Raw genomic sequence first — 20,323 nt, 5'->3', positions numbered from 1 at the left:
AAAATATATAAGGAACGGCATGCTTCAGCAAATAAGGGCAGATTCAGAAAAGCCTTGATGCTTATGAAACAGCTTGTTATGATAGGCAAGGAAGGTCAAGACCACATATGTAGAGGACACTTTATTTGTTGTATCAAGATATTTGCAGTGGATACTCCTGATAAGTGGTGATGTTTACTTGTCAGTGTAATTGTCCATCAAGTCTTTTTAAATGTGTGTGTTCTTTGACAGTAGTGATGAGGGCTATGTCTTATATTTCTTCCAAATCCTCTCAAGGCACTGGGGCATGCTAAACCCATTAATATATCATATACATTCTTTGATGTGAGCACTCAGCTCATCGTAAAAATATTCATCATTCTAGAGCTAACAGAATCTACATTATCCAATTTATATTTTCTTATATATAACTCTAGAGAATCATTTTAGAGCTAAGAAAAAAATATTATTGAAACTTATAAAGACTTGTATGAAATTCAAAAAAATAGTTCATTATAGCTAAAGTTGCCATCAGAATTTAACAGAGCCATTAAATATTTTATTTCAAATCATATAGCTTATTCCTGAAGGAAATTATGGAATAAAACAGCTTAGGAACAGTGTTTATAACATCTGGAGAAATAGCTCCTTGCTCTCTCACCTCATTCCTGTCCCTATCCAGAATCTCATTCCCACTTCTTTATACTAATGTCCCCTCCCAACTATGACAGGAAAACTGTACTACAGTGAGAACAAACTATTTAATTCTAGATATATTTTACTTCCTTTGTGCCTCCCCATTTACGCACTAAATATATATGATAGCAGTAAAAGGATGGTATTAAGACATTGTCATAGAATTATAACATATATTATAAGATCAACTGTACAGCTTGGTTAGTTTATTCTTGCATTTATTTGCTCATCTAGTCAATAGTTCTGTGAGATTTTCGGTGCTAAACATGGTATATAAACACGAACAAAGTAATACAAGGTACTATTTCTTCAATGAGCTTTTGGTCCTGGTAGACAACAAAAAAAAAAAAAAAGGCAGAAATAAATCCTGAAACACTTAGATCAAAAGCTGGGTATGGTGGCTTCATGCTTTTAATCCCAGTATTTGGGAGGTTAAAGTAGGATTTCCATGAGTTCAAGGCCAACCTGAGATACACAGTGAGTTCCAGGTCAGTCTGGACTGGAGTAAGACCTGTAAAAAAGTATTTAGGTCAGATAAATTTGGGGATTATTCATGTAAGAGAGTAGATGGGATAAGTAAGGAATGTGTATAGAATGGGAAGAAAAAGGGTTTCGATCAGAATCTTGAGGGTACTGATGTTTAAGAAATAGGCAAACAAGGAATTTAGCACAGTAGACACAGAGAGATAAACAGCAAAATAGAAGAAAAGTAAGGATGGTGGAATGCCATTTTTGTCAAGGAAAGAGAGGCCTGAAGGAAGAAGGGTCATCAAAGTCCAAGGCCACTGTGGGTTATCTCAGATAAGAACATAACTGTTCATCAGATGTCAGAATAGTAATCACTGATGATACAGTGAAGAATTAATTTAATGCAAAGGTACAGAAAGATCAGTATGAGGAATAAGAAATGAGGACATGCAGGTGAGCTGGTGAGATGGGTCAGTTAGTAAAGTGCTTACCTCCTAAACAAGAAAAGTAGAGTTCAATCTCTAGTACCCACATAAAACTGCTAGACATAGTGGCACATACTTATAATCCAGATACTGTCCATGAGGCTTACTGGCCAGCCAGTCTACCCTAATAGGTGAGTTCTAGGCCAATAAAAAACCCTGACTCAAAAGAGGTGGATGGTATTCCTAAGGATGACATTTGAGGTTGTCCTCTGGCCTCCACATGCACACACACAAGTACATATGCACCCTCACACACATGAATATGCACATACACTTATTAAAAGAGAAACGAGGAAATGAAAATAGCAAATCCATATTACTCCAAATAGAATGACCATGGAAAATAAAATATACTTTTAGTTAATAATTATATTGTTGTGGTTTGAATGTAAAGTGTCTCTCATTGACTCATGATTGAGTATTTAAACCCCAATTGGTGGAGCTGTTTGAAAAGGTTGCAGAACCCAGATGGCACCTTGCTGGAAGAAGTGTGTCATTGGGGGTGGGCACTGAGGTGTTACAGCCCAGCTCTGCTTGCTGTTCTCTAGCTTTCTACTTCTTCTCTTCTAATGTGATGATATGACACAGGCTTCCTACTCTGGTCTGTCATGTCTTCCACACTAGGATGTGTTCTATCTTCTAGAAATGTAACATAAATTAAACCCATTTCCTTTTACTTTTTTTTGAGGCAAACTCAACAGAGTGGCTTTTTTGTTTTTGGAATTCTTTTTTTAAAATTTTTTTTGGTTTGTTTTTATTTATTTATTTGAGAGTGACAGACAGAGAAAGAGGCAGAGAGAGAGAGAGAGAATGGGCACGCCAGGGCCTCCAGCCACTGCAGACGAATTCCAGACGCGTGTGCCCCCTTGTGCATCTGGCTAACGTGGGTCCTGGGGAATCGAGCCTCGAACTGGGGTCCTTAGGCTTCACAGGCAAGCGCTTAACCGCTAAACCATCTCTCCAGCCCCGGCTTTTTTTTTTTTTAATGTGAGAGCAAGAGAGCAAGTGAGAGAGAAAGAGGGAGAGTGGCCTTCAGCCGCTGTGTTCTAACTCCAGATGTGTGAGCCATCTTGTGTGCATGTGCGATCTTGTATGCTTGCATCACTTTGTGCTTCTGGCTTAGGTGGACTCTGGAGAATCAAACATGGGTCCTTAGGCTTTGCAGGCAAGCAAGCACCTTAACTGCCAAGCCATCTCTCTACTCTAGTCCACCCTTTTCCTTTTATAAGCTGTTTCTGGTTGGGTAGCCTGTCCTAGCAATGAAAAGCAAATGATACACATAGAGTTTAGGGAAGTCTGTGCTAAATGATAGAATAATCATATGAGCATTGTGAAAAGATTTTCAATACAGGAATCAAAGTAATGCAAAGATGGAAACATAGTAGTTTAACAAAGTATTCACTAAACTATATGAAAAATGCTGAACCTTGATCTTTGCTTACAAAAACTTCGTTTGAATGATCCCTTAAACTTAAATATAAGGGCCCAAATTATAACACAATATATTAAGTAGAAATACAAGGTAAAAACAGTACGCTGTATCTTATTGACATTTGTGGGGTTTTTGTTGTTGTTTTTTTTGTTTTTTTGGGGGGGATTTCAAGGTAGGGTTTCACTCTAGCTCAGGCTGACCTGGAATTCACTATGGAGTCTCAGGGTGGCCTCAAACTCACGGTGATCCTCCTACCTCTGCCTCCCGAGTGCTGGGATTAAAGGCGTGCACCACCACGCCCGGCGACATTTGTAACTAGGGAGGTCACAGGACCTAGTAGGGAAACTGTTGCTGTTGTTTTGCTAAGCAGACATGATGTGCCCATCAAACTGCATTCAAACTATTGATGTTTGTGTTCATAGATCAATGTTACTGCTATCTTTGACCAAAGAAACTTCTGTTTTATTTATTTAAGAGGGGGAGGTATAGATGGATCAGAGCCTCTTGCCACTGCATATGCATTCCAAACACATGAACCACTTTGTACATCTGGCTTTATGTGGTTACTGACACACTGAAGCTGGGCCAGTAGGCTTTGCAAGCACATGCCTTTAAACACTAAACAATCTCCCCAGTGCCAAAGAAACTTCTTTTTTTTTTTCTATTGACAATTACCATACTTACAGACAATGAACCATGGTATTTCCCTCTTCTCTCTCACTTTCTCCTTAAATAAATTTACACTTCATCATATCCCCCTCCCTCCATTTGTCTCTCTTTTATTTTCATGTCGTCGTCATTTCCTCCTATTAGGAGGATCTTGTGAAGGTAGTGCTAGGCACTGCATAGTAATGGATATCATGGCCAATTTCTGTCTGGACGACTGCACTGTAAGGAGTCCTATCCTCTTGGCTCTTATATTCTTTTTATATTATTTTTTAAATTTTTATTTATTTGAGAGAGAGAGAGGGAGGGAGAGAGAAAGTGTGGGAGGAAGAGAGAATGTGCATGCCAGGACCTCCAGCCTTTACAAATGAACTCCAGACTCAAGCACCACCTTGTGCATCTGGCTTATGTGGGTACTGGGGAATTGATCCTGGGTCCTTTGGCTTTGCAGGCAAGTGCCTTAACCACTAAGCAATCTCTCCAGCCCTGGATCTTACATTCTTTCCTTCACTTCTTCCACAATAGACCCTGAGCCTTGTAAAATGTGATAAGAGTTATTTCAGTGCTGAACACTCCTCTGCCACTTCATCTCAGCACTATGGTGCCTTCTAAGTCATCCCAACCAAGGTCACTGCCATCTGAAAAGAGAAGCTTCTCTAACCAAAAGTGAGAGTAGCATTAATATATGGGTATGAACATTAAGAGAAGAGCTAACTGGGCAGTTTGGTGAGCATGATATATACATCTAGATAGACACCAGTGGATATTATACCCCTAAGGCTTGTGACTACCCATCATAGCTTTTCAGTATCAGGCATGTTATTTCCTCCCATGGAGCGGGTCTCCAGTCCAATTAGAGAACAGTTGGTTTCCCCCATAACAGACATGCCACTATTGCACCTGCTGCCTCATTTGGTCTGTATATGGCCAAATTTAAGGCTTGCAGTTTCCACTGTTGTTTAGCTCCACTGGTGAATTCACTCTCTCCCATAGAGCTGCATGCAGCTTAGTGTTTTCCACCTTTCTGTCAGCTGATCTATAGGGAGGAAGTTTTCAGCTCAGCTCTAGCAAGACTTCTCAGTGAACTTGCATCCTAAGGATGTGGAGTCTTCAGCAACAGGGTCTTACCATCTATTCCTGGTGGGAAACCAGGAGCCTTATCAATGCCCTTAATGTTTTGGGGGACATCAGGGACCTCCCTGGCCATCAACTCACTGGACGGTATCCCATCCCTGGCACTGAAAATTTTCTAGTAATAATCTATAGTTTCTGGGTATGCTACTGTCCAAAAAAAGTAGGTTTCCAGATGACTTATTCATATCCTCTTAGATTTTGTTTAACCCTCCCTCACCTTTCCTTTAATCAATCTCTTCCCCTGACCTCTATTAGGTTTTCCACCCCCTAGTAATCTGTTCTTCTACTTACATATGTATAATACCATCCTTTTAAATCCCCATCTCTCTTCCCTTCCTTATGCCCCTTTCTTAGTGGCCTCTGCTACTGAGTTTTGTTTCAACTCACATACAATTCCAAACATTTGTAGCTAGGATCCACAAATGAGAGAGAACATGCAGTGCTTAGCTTTCTGGGCTTGGGTCCACACCCCCCCCCCAAGCTTTCTGTCAGTTTATCTATGAGGAGGAGATTTTCAGCTCAGTCCTAGTTTGGCTTCTCAGTGATCTTGCAGCCAGACATGTGATGTTCTCAGCAATAGGGTGTTACCATCTATTCCTGGTAGGAAACCAAGAGCTTTGGAAATAGCTTGTAATGTCTTGGGGGCATCAGGGACCTCCCTGGCCAACAACTCAAAACTGGAAGGTATCCCATCCTTGGCACTGAAATTTTTCTAATAACAGTTTATGGGTTCTGGGTGTGCCATTATGCAAAAAGGAGGTTATCATAAGGCTTATTCACAATATCCTGAATTTTGAGTAACGCTCCCCCACCCTTCTTTTTACTGAATCTCTTCCTCTGACCTTGCTTATGCCATGCCACTCCCATTAATCTGTTTGTCTACTTACATATATATAAAACCATCCCCTTAAGTCCTCCCCTTTCCTCTCTCCATTATAGCCCTTTTCTAGCTTACTGGCCTCTGCTACTGAGTTTTACTCCAACTTACATACAAGTCTGAACATTTGTAGGTAGGATCCACATATGTGAGAGAACATGTGATGCTGGGCTTTCTGGGCCTGGGTTACCTTACTTAGTATAATCCTTTCCAGGTCTATCCATTTCCCTGCAAATTTCATAATTTAATTTTTCTTTACCACTGAATAGAACTCCATTGTATAAATGTACATCTTCATTATCCATTCATCAGTAGAGGGACATTTAAGCTGGCTCCATTTCCTAGATACTGTAAATAGAGTGGCAATAAACATGGTTCTGCAAGTATCTCTAAGGTAGTGAGAAGAGTCCTTAGGATATATGCCTAGGAGTGCTATAGCTGGGTCATATGGTAAATCTATTTTTAGTATATGTGTTGCTGAAGTGAACACTAAATCTATTTTTATCTGTACCGGGAACCTCCACACTGACTTCCACAATGGCTTTACCATATTACATTCCCACCAACAGTGTAGAAAGGTTCCTCTTTTTCTGTATCCTCACTAACAATTATTGTCATTTGTTTTCTTGATGATAGCCATTCTGACAGGAGTGAGATAGAAAGTTAAAGTAGTTTTAATTTGCATTTCCCTGATGGCTAAGGATGTAAAACATTTTTATGTTTACATGCCATCTGTATTTCTTCTTTTGAGAACTCTCTATTTAGTTCCTCAGCCCATTTTTTAATTGGGATGTTTGATTTCTTTCTTTTTTTTTTTACAAAAATTTATTTTATTTTATGTTTTATCTTTTCACAATTTTTATTAACTAATTTTCATTTCCATGATTATAAAAAATATCCCATGGTAATACCCTCCCCCCCCCGCACTTTCCTCTTTGAAATTCCATTCTCCGTCATATTACCTCCCCATCTCAATCATTCTACTTACATATATACAATACCAAATTCTTTTTTTATATATATTTCTTGTTTATTATTTATTTATTTATTTGAGAGTAACAGACAGAGAGAGAAAGAGGCAGATAGATAGATAGAGAGAATGGGCACGTCAGGGCCTCCAGCCAGTGCAAACAAACTCTAGATGCATGTGCCGCCATGTGCATCTGGCTTACGTGAGTCCTGGGGAATCGAACTGAGGTCTTTGGCTTTGCAGGTAAGCGCCTTAACCACTAAGCAATCTCTCCAGCCCGGAATGTTTGATTTCTTATTAGTTTTTTGTATATCCTAGATATTACTCCTTGGTCAGATGTATAGCTGGCAGAGATTTTCTCCCATTCTGTAGGTTTCCTCTTTGCTCTATTCACAGTGTCTTTTGCTGTACAAAAGCTTTGTAATTTCATGAGGTCCCAGTGGCTGATTACTGGTTTTATTTCCTGAGCAATTGGGGTTACATTCAGAAAGTCATTGCCTATGCCAATATGTTTAAGGGTTTCCCCTGCTTTTTTTTGTTTGTTTGTTTTTCGAGGTAGGGTCTCACTCTGGTTCAGGCTGACCTGGAATTAACTCTGTTGTCTCAGGGTGGCCTTGAACTCATGGCGATCCTCCTACCTCTGCCTCCCAAGTGCTGGGATTAAAGGCATGCACCACCAGGCCTGGCTTCCCTGCTTTTTCCTCTAGCAAGTTCAGAGTTTCAGGTCTGAGATTAAGGTCTTTGATCTATTTGGACTTGATTCTGGTACATGGAAAGAGACTAGGATCTATTTTTATTCTTCTACATATAGATATCCAAGTTTCCCAGCAACATTTGTTGAAGAGGCTGTCTTTTCTCCAATGCATATTTTTGCTGAACAATCAATGGCTGTAGCTCCCCAAATTAACATCTGAGTCCTCTATTCTGTTCCATTGATCTATGTGTCTGTCCTTGTGCCAGTACCATACTGTTTTTGTTACTATGGTTTTATAATATAGCTTAAAATCGAATATGCTGACTTCTAGTCAAGATGACATCTGCCTAACCACGCCTCACCTACCGGAGAAGGAAAGGCAAAACATTTAGGGCTCATTGGGGTTTTTAGGGATTTGCAGATCCTAGTAGACCTCCAGTGGGAGGGTGTAGATGAGCAAAATAGGGAATCCATTGATTCCCATGTGCTCGGGTAGCCCACCAGTCCCTCACCCCACCCCCAGGCAGCCATCCTAGCTGTAGTCCCAGCCCCGGTTCCTCCTACATGAACAGCAGGCTAAGTGGACCCAGGCCAGCAGGCTAGCATAGCTCCCTGCATGCGATTGCCATTCCTCTTGCTGCCACCTCCCCACCCCATGCGCGGACCTAGACCAGCAGGCTAGTGTTCCCCCAGGAGACCTCCACGTGTGAATACAGTCTTACATCCCCACCCTGCCTTGTCACAGGACACAGTAGCCCCATCCAGCCCCTGCTACAGGGTTCCAATGGATCCGTTATCCCATCCCCTCACCCCTCAGCATCATGGAATCATCACACATTCCCATCCCCCCCCCCCCCCCCCGTGCAGCCCAGGTGCAAAACCAGTCTCCTTTGTCCCATTCCCCCCACCCCTGGTCTCCTCGGGCCACCTGATCATGCCATCCCATATCCCGAATCACCAAACAACTAGACCCTTCATTAGGCTCCTGGGCCCCCACCAGAGCCTCATGGGCTCCTTCCTCTGAGCAGACAGGCCCAAATGACATAAGAAACCTAGTTGAAGCAAACATAAAAGGGAACAATCACTGAAGATACTTCAAGGGTAGACTACAACTTCCTCCTAAATTAAATAAAATTCCTACACTGTGATGGGCAGACCACAGCGCAAAAGAAATAACACGAAAAAAATCAAATGCAAGTAATCCAATAAGATTGCCCAGTCTCACAATGGATGTCTTTAATCAAAACAGAGAAAAGACAATAGTATCAGAACCCCAAGATGAAGATTCAAGCTATGCAACCCTGGGCAAGCAAATAGCAAAACTTGCAGAAAATCAACAAAGGGCCAATATTTGTATGAATGCTGTACTTGCTCCATTACACCTAATAGAAAAGAACCAGGAAGGGTTCCAAAGACAGTTAAATAATGATCTGAAGGAGAGAGAAAAAAAAAAGAAGACCTCAATAATCAGCTGGCTAAGCTCAATGAAGACATAATTAAATGCAAGGATGAATTACAAGATGCATTAAGAAAATCAGAAAAAGATGTGAAAAGGGAACTCAACAGAGGGATGGAAACTATACATTAAAAAAGCAGTAGGGGGGGAAGGAGGGAGTTACCATGGGATTTTTTTTTATAATCATGGAAAATGTTAATAAAATTTTTTAAAAAAGCAGTAGAAAATACAAACCAAATTGAAAAAGCCCAAAACTCTATAGAAGCTCTCAAGAATAGAGTCAGTCATGTGGAGTATAGAAACTTAGTACAGAAACTTAGACAAAACAGAAGAAACAGCTCGTGAATCCAAAAGTTTCAATAATTTCAAAAACTTTTGTGAGCACAACATAAGAGAACTGTGGGATACCCTTAAACATCCCAATATTCAGATCATGGGAATACCTGAAGGGGAAGAAATTCAGATCAAAGGCATGGAGAACTTATTCAACAAAATTAATGAAGAAAACCTTCCCACTCTCTCAAAACAAGGTCCCATCAAGTTAAAAAGAAGCTAACAGAACTCCAAACAGACTGGACCAAAAGAGAAATTCTCCAAGACATATTATCATTAAGACCCTAAACATTGAAAACAAAGAGAAAGTCCTAAAAGCAGCAAGAGAGACAAAATACATTACATATAAAGGTAACCCCATCAGAATTCCCTCAGACTTCTCAATGGAAACCCTAAAAGCCAGAAGGTCCTGGAATGGAACACTGCAAAGCCTAAGAATTTATGCCTTCAACCCAAACTACTATGCAGCAAAAGTACACATCATAACAGATGGTGAAATAAAAACTTCCCATGATAAAACTCAGCTTTACAACTATATGAACACAAAGCACAGAGTACTTTAGGGAATTCTCCACACAGAAGACTAAAATAACCAACCTCAATTGCCTACAAGAAGCAGATCACAGGCTGGAGAGATGGCTTAGTGGTTGAGCGCTTACCTGTGAAACCTATGGCCCCCCGTTTGAGGCTCAACTCCCCAGGAGCCACATTAGCCAGATGCACAAGGGGGTGCACAGTTCGTTTGCAGTGGCTGGAGGCCCTGGCGTGCCCATTCTCTCTTTCTGTCTGTCTGCCTCTTTCTCTCTCTGTCTGTTTGCCTCTTTCTCTCTGTGTTGCTCTCAAATAAATAAATAAACAACAATAAATAAATAAAAAAAGAAGCAGATCACAATAACCAAAGTCAGAGGAGGCACAAAAAACTACAAAGTCCATGAAAACACCAAACCACATAAATCACCACCATATGGCAGGGATTAAATCAAACTTCACAGTTATTACCCTAAATATTAATGGCCTTAATTCACCCATCAAGAGACGTAAGCTAACAGGGTAAATCAGAAAATTAGACCCCTCAATCTGCTGTCTTCAAGAAACCCACCTCACCACTAAAGATACACTCCTTGTCAGGGTGAAAGGATGGAAAATGATATTCCAAGTGGACAGAAATAAGACACAAGCAGGTGTAGCTATATTAATATTGGTTAAAATAGACTTCAACCCAAAAGTAATCAAAAAAGACAAAAAAGGCCACTTCTTAACAAGGGAACGATCCAACAAGAGGATACCCCAATCATCAATCTTTATGCACCAAACTCAGGTGTACCACAATTCATAAAATAAAGCCTACTTGACAACAAAACAAAAATAACCACCAACACCATCATAGTTTGGGACTTCAATACTCCACTATCAGCAACAGATAGATTGTCCAAAGAAAAATTAACAGGGAAGTAAGACAGCTCAACAAAACCATAGATCAATTAGACCTAACAGACATCTGCAGAACATTCTCCCCAAAATCCACAGATTATACATTCTTCTCAGCAGCTCATGGAACCTTCCCTAAAATAGACCATATGATGGGTCATAAAGCCTGCCTCCATATATTTAGGAAGATAGACATAATTTCCTGCCTGATATCAGGTCACAATGCTATACTGCTAGAAATTAAGAACAAAAGACATGCCAGGAATCCCACCAGCTCCTGGAAACTGAACAACACACTTTTAAACAATAAATGGGTAGTGGACGAAATATCAAACAAAATGGTAAAATTTCTAGAACTGAATGACAATGAGAACATGACGTACCAAAACTTATAAGACACAATGAAGGTGGTCCTCAGGGGAAAATTCATAGCACTGAATGCCTTTATAACAAAGACAGAGAGATCCCAAATCAATAACCTAACCATCTACCTAAAGGTACTAGAAAAACAAGGAGAATCCAACACAAAAAGCTCCAGACAGAAAGAAAGAATTAAGATCAGAGCAGAAATTAATGAATTGGAAACTAAGAAAACTGATGAAACAAAGAGCTGCTTCTATGAAAAAAATAAACAAGATTGATAAGCCCCTGACCAATTTGATCAAACAAAAAGAAAGAAAAAGAGATGCTTCAAATTAACAAAATTAGAAATGAAAAAGGAAAGATCACAACAGACATAAGTGAAATTGGGAGAATCATCAGGACTTATTTCAAAAACCTCTACTCCATAAAACTGGATAATATGGAGGAACTAGATGAATTCCTGGACACATACCACCTACCAAAGCTAAACTCAGGGCAGATTAATCTCCTAAACAAACCTATCACACCCATTGAGATTGAAAAGATAATTAAAAACCTCCCCCAAAAGAAAAGTTCAGAACCAGATGGCTTCTCAGCTATATTTTATCACACCTTCATGGAAGAACTGAAACCAATTTTTCTCAAAATGTGTCACACAATCGGAACACAGGGATAGCTCCTCAAGTATTTCTATGAAGCTAGTATCACCCTAATACCAAAACCAGGCAGAGAGGTCATAAGAAAAGAAAGCTATCAGACTGTTTCCTTGGGAAAATGAGCAAGAGTGCTGCTTTCTTGGCGAACCCGGTATCAGCATAAGGGTGAAGAAGATAGATACAGAGAACATTCAACTCCTCCCAAATCAGATATCCAGAGACACAGAGACTCCAAGGACCTCATCATTGAAGTAGACCTAAAAAAAAAAAAAAAAAAAAAAAAAAACCAACACGGCTCAGGGAACTTTGAGGAAGAGGGGACGGAAATATTGTTAGAGCCACATGTTGGGACATTATGCACAGACACCTTGCCTCCTCCCCATAAATGATGGTTATCTCCACAAAGGCATGACCCACATTCCCTAATGAGGAGGGTCCCTTTGGAGGAGGGGGGGAGGACAGGGAGGAGGCTAACAATGGTACCAACATGGCTGTTTATACACTGTGTACACAACTAAATAAAAAAAAATAGTTAAAAATATTCATAGGATGGGCTGGAGAGATGGCTTAGCGGTTAAGCGCTTGCCTGTGAAGCCTAAGGACCCCGGTTCGAGGCTCGGTTCCCCAGGTCCCACGTTAGCCAGATGCACAAGGGGGCGCACGCGTCTGGAGTTCGTTTGCAGAGGCTGGAAGCCCTGGCGCGCCCATTCTCTCTCTCTCCCTCTACCTGTCTTTCTCTCTGTGTCTATCGCTCTCAAATTAATAAATAAAAAAAAATATTCATAGGAAAAAATTGGGTATGGTGATACCACCAGCCTTATTTTTGTTGCTTAAAATTGTTTTGGCTATTCAAGGTTTTTTGTACTTACAAATGAATTTTAGATTTTTTTCTATTTCCATGAAGAATGGCATTAGAATATTAATGGGAATTGTATTAAATGTGTAGATTGCTTTTGGTAAAATTGACCTTTTCACAGTATTGAGTCTCCCAATCCAAGAACATAGGATGTCTTTCCATTTTCTAGTGTCTTCTGCAATATCTCACTTGAGTGTTTTAAAGTTTTCATTGTAGAGATCTTTCACTTCACTTCCTTGGTTAGGGTTTGTGGTGGTTTGATTCAGGTATTCCCCATAAACTTAGGTGTTCTCGATGTTAGTTTCCCCAGCTGATGGCAATTGGAAATTAAAGCCTCCTGGAGGCAGTGTATTGTTGGGGACGGGCTTATGGGCGTTATAGCCATTTTCTCTATGCCAATGTTTGGCACACTCTCCTGTTCCTGTTGTCCACCTTATGTGGGCCAGGGGGTGATGTCCACCTTCTGCTCATTTCTTTATCTTTCCTCACTAATGTTGGTTTAAAGTTTATATTGTCAGATATTAGAATAGCAACACCTGCTTGTTTCTTAGGCCCATTTGCTTGAAATACTATTTCCCATTCTTTCCCCCTAAGACAGTGTCTGTCTTTTATGGAGAGGTGAGTTTCTTGGAGGCAACAAACAAAAGGAACCTTCCTTTTAATCCAATCTGCAAGCCTGTGTCTTTCAACTGGGCCACTGACGCCATTGATAGTAAGAGTTATTATTGAAAGGCATGCATTTATTTCTCACCATTCTTCTTGTTTTGTACTGCTTCATGTTTTCCCTTTATTCTCTGGTATTAACTGTGAGTATGGTTTATTTTTTCCTGTTTCTTCATGTGTATGCTTTGAAGGGTCTCTTCAAGTAATTTCTGGCTTAGTGGTCATATATTCCTAATGTCCTAATTTCTCCATCAATTTGGATGGATAGTTTTGCTGGATAAAATAATCTGAGTTGACAGTTATCTTTCACCACTTGGAATACATCATTTTAAAGTTTGTGTTGAGTAATCTTCTGTGAACCTGATGGGCTTGCCTTTCTTTATAAATGACTTGCTTTTTCTAACTTCTTTCAATATATTTTCTTTAGTTAGCATGTTTGGTGGTTTAATTATAACATTTTAGTTTAATTATAACATGGAGAGGTTCTTTCTAGGTTTTGTCTGGTGTTCTAAAGGTTTCCTGTATCTGCATTGGCATCTCCTTGCCAATTTGGGGGAAATTTTCTTCTATGATTTTGTTGATACTACTATGCCTTTGGAGTGAAATTCTTTTATTTCTACTATACCCTGAATTTTTTTTTTATTTCTTATTAGACATTTTTATTTATTTATTAGAGAGAGAGATAGGGAGTGAATGAGAATGGGCACACCAGGGCCTCTAGCCACTGCAAATGAACTCCAGATGCATGTGCCACCATGTGCATCTGGTTTATGTGGGACCTAGAGATTCGAACCTGGGTCCTTAGGCTTCACAGGCAAACACCTTAACTGCTAAGCCATTTCTCCAGCCCTATACCCTGAATTCTTATGTTTTATCTTTTAATAGTGTCCTAAATATCTTGAAATTCCCATCCATACCTTCCTATTAGCTTGTCTTTCTCCTTGTTGGATTGTATTAAATCTGCCACCTGTTCTTCTAGTTTAGATATTCTGTTCTATCCTTCATCTATTCTATTGGTGAGACTTTTTATAGAGTGTTTTATTTGACTTACTGTGTTTTTCATTGCTAGTATTTCTGACAGGCTTTTTCTTCAGTATTTCCATTTTCTTATTCATATCTTATATTGATGTCCTTATTTCATTAAATTGGTTTCCTGTGTATTCCTTGATTCTTTTGATTTCTTTGAATATAGTTATATCATTATTTTGAAATCTTTCCTAGGCATTTCATCTAAATCATTCTCACTGGAGGTAACTTCTAATGAATTTACAATTTTTGGTGGAATTATATTGTCTTGATGTTTTGTGTTTCTTTTATTATAATGTAGAGATTTTTGCCTCTTGGGTTAATTTGATGCCTTGGGTTTTCTAATTATCTGCAGCATTCTTAGATGTATAAATCTGATATTATATATCTTATATAGGAGCTTATGGTGCCAGGTGTGGCTCTTAAATGACTGAGTAACAGCAAAAGTGGCCCTAGGTGTTGGATTTGTCTGCTATGCAAATATTTCAGTAGGCTGGGTGGAGAAAAATACAGGCAAATTCTGAAGTTCAATGGAACACTGTATAAATTCAATCAAATTCAGCAGGGATTATTTATGTAAGAGTGGATATTAAAACAAACAGATCATCTGCCAAGGTCCCCAATGCTGTGTGTTGTCCCACACCATTAATCTTGTCAACTGGGAGGCTGAGATTTCTGGTCTGTAAAGGGTTCTAGGTCAACCTGTGGTAGAGTGAGACCCTGCCCCCATGAATGACAGTGGAAGAGACATAGGCACTATAAATCAGGAAGCAACAAATGACAACTTCAAAATATAGCTTATTTAAGATGGGCAAACCAGACCATCCATCAGATTTAACATATAATTTGCTCTGGCATGGAAGATGCAATTAGCACTTCCAATGCAGGCCTATATAAAAGGCCTTTTGGTGTTTACTGACCTGGTATAAGCCCTATTACCTTTTGGGATGGCTTTGGTCTCAGCTATGTTGTATGCCTGCTTGAGTCCCTTTTTCCTGAACAGTGGGCTCAGGTAGGCTGGCTGGCTCCATGGGTCGCTTCTCTGGTCACTGGTGCTGTGTTGCTGAGTTCCCTTCTCCAGGTCTCTGGTGGTTGCTGGCTCTGGCAGTTGGGGGAAGGGAGGCTGTAGAGGGCGCTTGAAATTGTACAGGAACTGCGGGGCTGGTCCCTGCAATTCTCTTCCTCATGAGCTGCTCAGCTGCTCCCTGCTGTATTCTTCTTCAGGTCTCTTGAGTTTGCGAGGAGGATGGTGTGAGTGGAAAATCCCTCCACCTGGTTTCTCATGCAGCAGGCAGAACCTGGCAGCCACACAGACCTGCACCACCACTGGAGCAGCTTCTGTGCTCTCTAAAAGCTCTGGATCTCTCCTACTTCTCTGCTGTGGTTGATAATTTCTTATACACCTTCACTTTTTGGTAGAAGAGTGTATTTTGTTGTTTTTCTGCTTATTGCCCTCCAGGTTGCTTTAGTATGGCCCCTATTCTGCCATCTCACCCAGAAGAAAACTTCTTTTTTCAGTGGACAGTGGTTTACTGCAGAGACTCATAACAGATTAAAATGCTGAAAATAGCTGACTGTTGCTCATCTCCAAATAAGACATCTATATTACCATTTCAAGGCTTAGGGAACATCAAGAAAGAGGAGCTGGAAAGAATGTAAGAGCCAGATGGAATGTTGCAGAATTCTCCCTTCTGGGCATTGCATGGTGAGCTTCATAAGACTGGGGTTATCAATAGTTTATCATAGAGGGGGAGATGACTCATGAGGTTGCATCCTCTCTATGGATCTGGAAGTAGTTAATGGTTGCCAGGGGAGAGAGACAGACAATTACTTCAGTGGTATAATAATCCCTGGTGAGTTGCCCAGGGATTATTATACCACTGAAGTAATTGTAAATGTAAATAAACTCTCACACATGTTCCTTAAAATAACCCTAATTAAATTCAATGACACACACATACACAAAGATATGAAAGTAGGAAGAATACTACTTGGGAAGGGGAAAGGGATCAGCAGGAATGGGACAAGATAAGGTAAGGGGAATGGATATGATCAAAATGCATTACATATATGTATGAAAATTAATAAAACTTTTAAGTCATATAATTAATATACACTAATAAACACTTAAAACCATCTAAGAACTGTATTGAGAATATACAAACAATTCTTCTCAATAGTATAAAGAGTTCAATTAACAGTGGAAAAAAATTTTAGACAGTACCTTTCAACAAAGAATGAGGATGGAAAACATGTATAAGAAAACACAAGCCATTAGAGAAATGCAAATAAAAAATTGTGAAAGAGGGCTGGAGAGATGGCTTAGCGGTAAGTGCTTGCCTATGAAGCCTAAGAACCCCGGTTCAAGGCTCGGTTCCCAGGTCCCACGTTAGCCAGGTACACAAGGGGGCGCGTGCGTCTGGAGTTCGTTTGCAGAGGATGGAAGCCCTGGTGCGCCCATTCTCTCTCTCCCTCTATCTGTCTTTCTCTCTGTGTCTGTCGCTCTCAAATAATAAATAAATAAATAAATAAATAAACAAATAAATAAAAATTTAAAAAATAGTGAAAGAGAGATGGTTCAGCTAGTCAAGTATTTGCCTGGCAAGCATGAGGACGTGAGTTTGATCTCCAGTACCCACATAAAAATGTTGAGTGTGGTTATACACACCAGTAATCCCAGTACTAGGAAGGTAGAAACAGGAGGATCTCTGGGGCTCACTGGCCACTTAGTCTAAGCTACTTGGTGAGCTCCAACCAAATGACAGACCTTCTCATAAAAGAGGTGTGGGGGGCTGGAGAGAATGCTTAGTGGCTAAGGAACTTGCCTGAAAAGCCAATGGGCCCAGGTTCAATTCCCCAGGACCCATGTAAGCCCCGATACACATGGAGATACATGTGTCTGGAGTTTATTTGTAGGGGCTGAAGACCCTGATACATATAGTCTCTCTATCTGCCTCTTTCTCTCTCTCTCAAATAAATAAATAAATAAAAATTAAAATAAAAAAGATGTGGATGGAATTCCTGAGGAACAATACCCAATGTTGTCCTCTGGCCTTCACATACACATTCACACTAGTGTTCATGTACCTGCAGACAAAAACAACAAACAACATGCACACCAAAAAATACACATAACACGGGGAAACCTAGCATTCATAAGAACCTACATTTGATCTTTAACACTGACAACAAAACAAAACAAAACAAAAAACATGTAAACCAAAAAACCAGTTAGAATGTGAAACAATTAGAATACTCAGTTGAGAGTGAAGAATGGCATGGGACAATGTTAGTGAATGATGAAGACAAAGGCAAAAGAAGGACTGGTAAAATAAGATCCTCTAAGAGATGAAGACTAACAATCTAGAAATCAGTGAATAAGGAAACAATAGGTACAGATGCAAATACATCTGTAGTTTTAGCAACAGAATGCTCATCAGAGAAACAGTAAACAAGAACAGGGCTGAGGAGATGGCCCAGCTGTTTAAGAGGCTTGATTGCAAAGTCTACTGGCTTGGGATCAGTTTCCCAGAACTCACATAAAGCCAGATGCACAAAGTGGGGCATGTGTCTGGAGTTCATTTGTAGTGGCAAGAGACCCTGACATGCCCATTTCTCTTTCTTTCTCTATCTCTTCACAAATAAATAAGAACTAGTTTTTAAAAGAAAGAATAGCACAGGACAGTTAAAAAGGCGCCAGTAAAGACATTAACAGGAAAAAAGAGAAAAGATAATTTGTAAGAAGAAAAGCAAATGGTGACAACAAAGGAACAGTCATGTCTATTATATCACCACAGTATATCTCTAAGCTTCTTGTTTGTTCATTTGAGACAGGTTGTTCTATATAGGCAGGCTGGCCTCAAACTCTCAACCTTCTCTTGCCCTCTGGAGGGCTAGGCTTATAGGCAAGCACCACGATGACTGACTTGTTTGCTTTTATTTCAATTAAGATTTACTTAATAGGGAAACTTTGCTCACTTTAAAAATTTCTTTTCAAGACAGGCGTGGTAGCACAAACCTTTAATCCCAGCACTTGAGAGGCAGAGGTAGAAGGATCACCATGGGTTCAAGGCCACTTTGAGACTACATAGTGAATTCCAGTTTAGCCTGGGCTAGAGTGAAACTATACCTCAAAGAAACAAAAAAGCAACTTCTCATTTTTTTAAACTGTAATATTTGGGGGACTGATATGGTTAATATATATATATAATATGTATAATATATATAATATGTAATTATATATAATAATATGCAATGACAGAATCAAGGTAATTAGAATTTCTATATCCCTACAACTTACCATTTGTACTATATTTATCTCTGTTGAAGCAATTGATTCATTCTATGTATAGGATCAGTAGAACAGTTACTCAATTAGCTCTTAACTTGGTAATAATTTTTATGGGTATATGAACAGCACGATTATACTTTTGCAAGAAAATATGCTATTATTTCTATACTCTTCCTTGGAAGTAAGGCACACCACTGCTTTTCCTATCACAGGCTGCAATTTGGTTTGGCTACCCTTAAAAAGGGGGTACCTATATGGAAGAAGCAGGTGCCAAGCCACAGAACAATAAAAGGGTAGGGGAGACAAATTCCTAGGTGAACAGGGTTTCTGGGACCTATGTGAATTATGGACCTTCTCTCTGCCAACAGCGAAGGGAGGCTCTTATGATTAGTTCTCTTTAGTGCCCATCTAAGCTTCATACTTTTTAGAGTCATCCATGCTCTGGCCTCACCTGGTCTACTGAACAATTTATGAAACTCAGAATAACTTTCTTAATTTCAGAAGGCTGTACACATATATTTTACTATTTGAATTTTACAGGAATCTCTAATGAATGTGAAAAATAAATGACATTTTCCAATAATGTTCAAACTACTTGAAATCAAAACCTATCCAATGTTCCTATGACTTGACAGCAGCTTTTATGCAAAAGAAGTGGCCAGATATGTTGGAAAATGCTGCAGTGAAAGCAGTTAGACAGCAGCATACTTTACAGGACTTCTCAGAGGTTTAAAATGTTGGTATGTGTTTTATGTATGAATAGGACTGGTGATATCTGACCTCACAACCCACTTCTATATACAACAGAGTCTATAAGGACAGTATTATAAATGCTGGTTGACTCTACTTGTTAGTAACTACTCTCATTACCCAAAGATTTAAAGGGATAGTCTAGGGCTGAGAAGATTGCTCAGTGGTTAAACACTTGTTGCATAAGCATGAAAACCTGAGTTCTGATCCTAGTGAATGTCTGTAATCCCCCAAACTGGAAGGCTAGCCAACCTGGAGTTCACAGCAATGAGCAATGAGATCCTGCCTCAAATAAGGTGAAGGCAAAGTTGTTCTCTGAGCTCCACACATGTACCATGGCAAGTAGGCACCCAAACTCACATACACATACACCTATACACACAATACATACCAGTATAATGAAAGGAAATTATGGACAAAAGAGTCAAGTTTATTTATGATATTTTCTATATGTACATAGATTTACAGAATAGCAACAGGCCATTCTTTCTCTGTCTCGTTCAAAAGAAAAGATACTTAACACTTCCTCCTGTGGGGGTACATGTTAGTTTCCTTTTTACATTTTTTTGCTTGGTTATTTGAGGTAGGGTCTCATTCTAGTTCAGGCTGACCCGGAATTCACTATGTATTCTCAGGTTGGCCTCCAACTCACAGCAATTTTTCTATCTCTCTCTCCTGAGTGATGGGATTAAAGGTGCACGCCCAGCTTAAATATTTTTAATTATTTTTATTTTATATTAATTAAAACAGGCTATTCTCTTTTATCCTCTTGCCTCAGCTCCCATTACCCTGGAGACTCTCCTCAGTAGGGTTATGATATTCACTGTAGGGTCATGAAGGCCTCAGTCAGTTCCTGTGGGGTAACAGGGACTGTGCCTCAGGGTATTTCTACCTACTCTGTGGCTCTTAAAATCTTCCCACACTCTCTACCACAATGTTCTCTGAGCCATAGCAGGCCAGTTGGCAGTAAAATTTAATGTTGAGTTCTGTGCAGCCTTTGGATTTCCATTTTGATAGGTCTTGATTGATCATGTTTTTCACCATAAGTCTGGGACTGGTTGTCAGGACAGCAGTAAGAGCAGCCAGTGTTCTTGCCATCA

General features: G+C 39.7%; 1 protein-coding gene across 6 annotated transcripts in view; it reads right to left on the bottom strand.

The window, feature by feature from the left end:
- The window catches only part of Dock3 (dedicator of cytokinesis 3), a 455,655-nt gene that overhangs the window by 163,595 nt on the left and 271,737 nt on the right, over positions 1-20,323 (bottom strand). The gene's annotated exons all lie outside the window — the stretch shown is intronic.

This window comes from Jaculus jaculus, chromosome 17 (genome assembly GCF_020740685.1).
Source record: "Jaculus jaculus isolate mJacJac1 chromosome 17, mJacJac1.mat.Y.cur, whole genome shotgun sequence".
NCBI lineage: Eukaryota > Metazoa > Chordata > Mammalia > Rodentia > Dipodidae > Jaculus > Jaculus jaculus.
The sequence above is the reverse complement of the archived record's forward strand: the minus strand, read 5'-3'. Positions and strand labels throughout refer to the sequence as shown.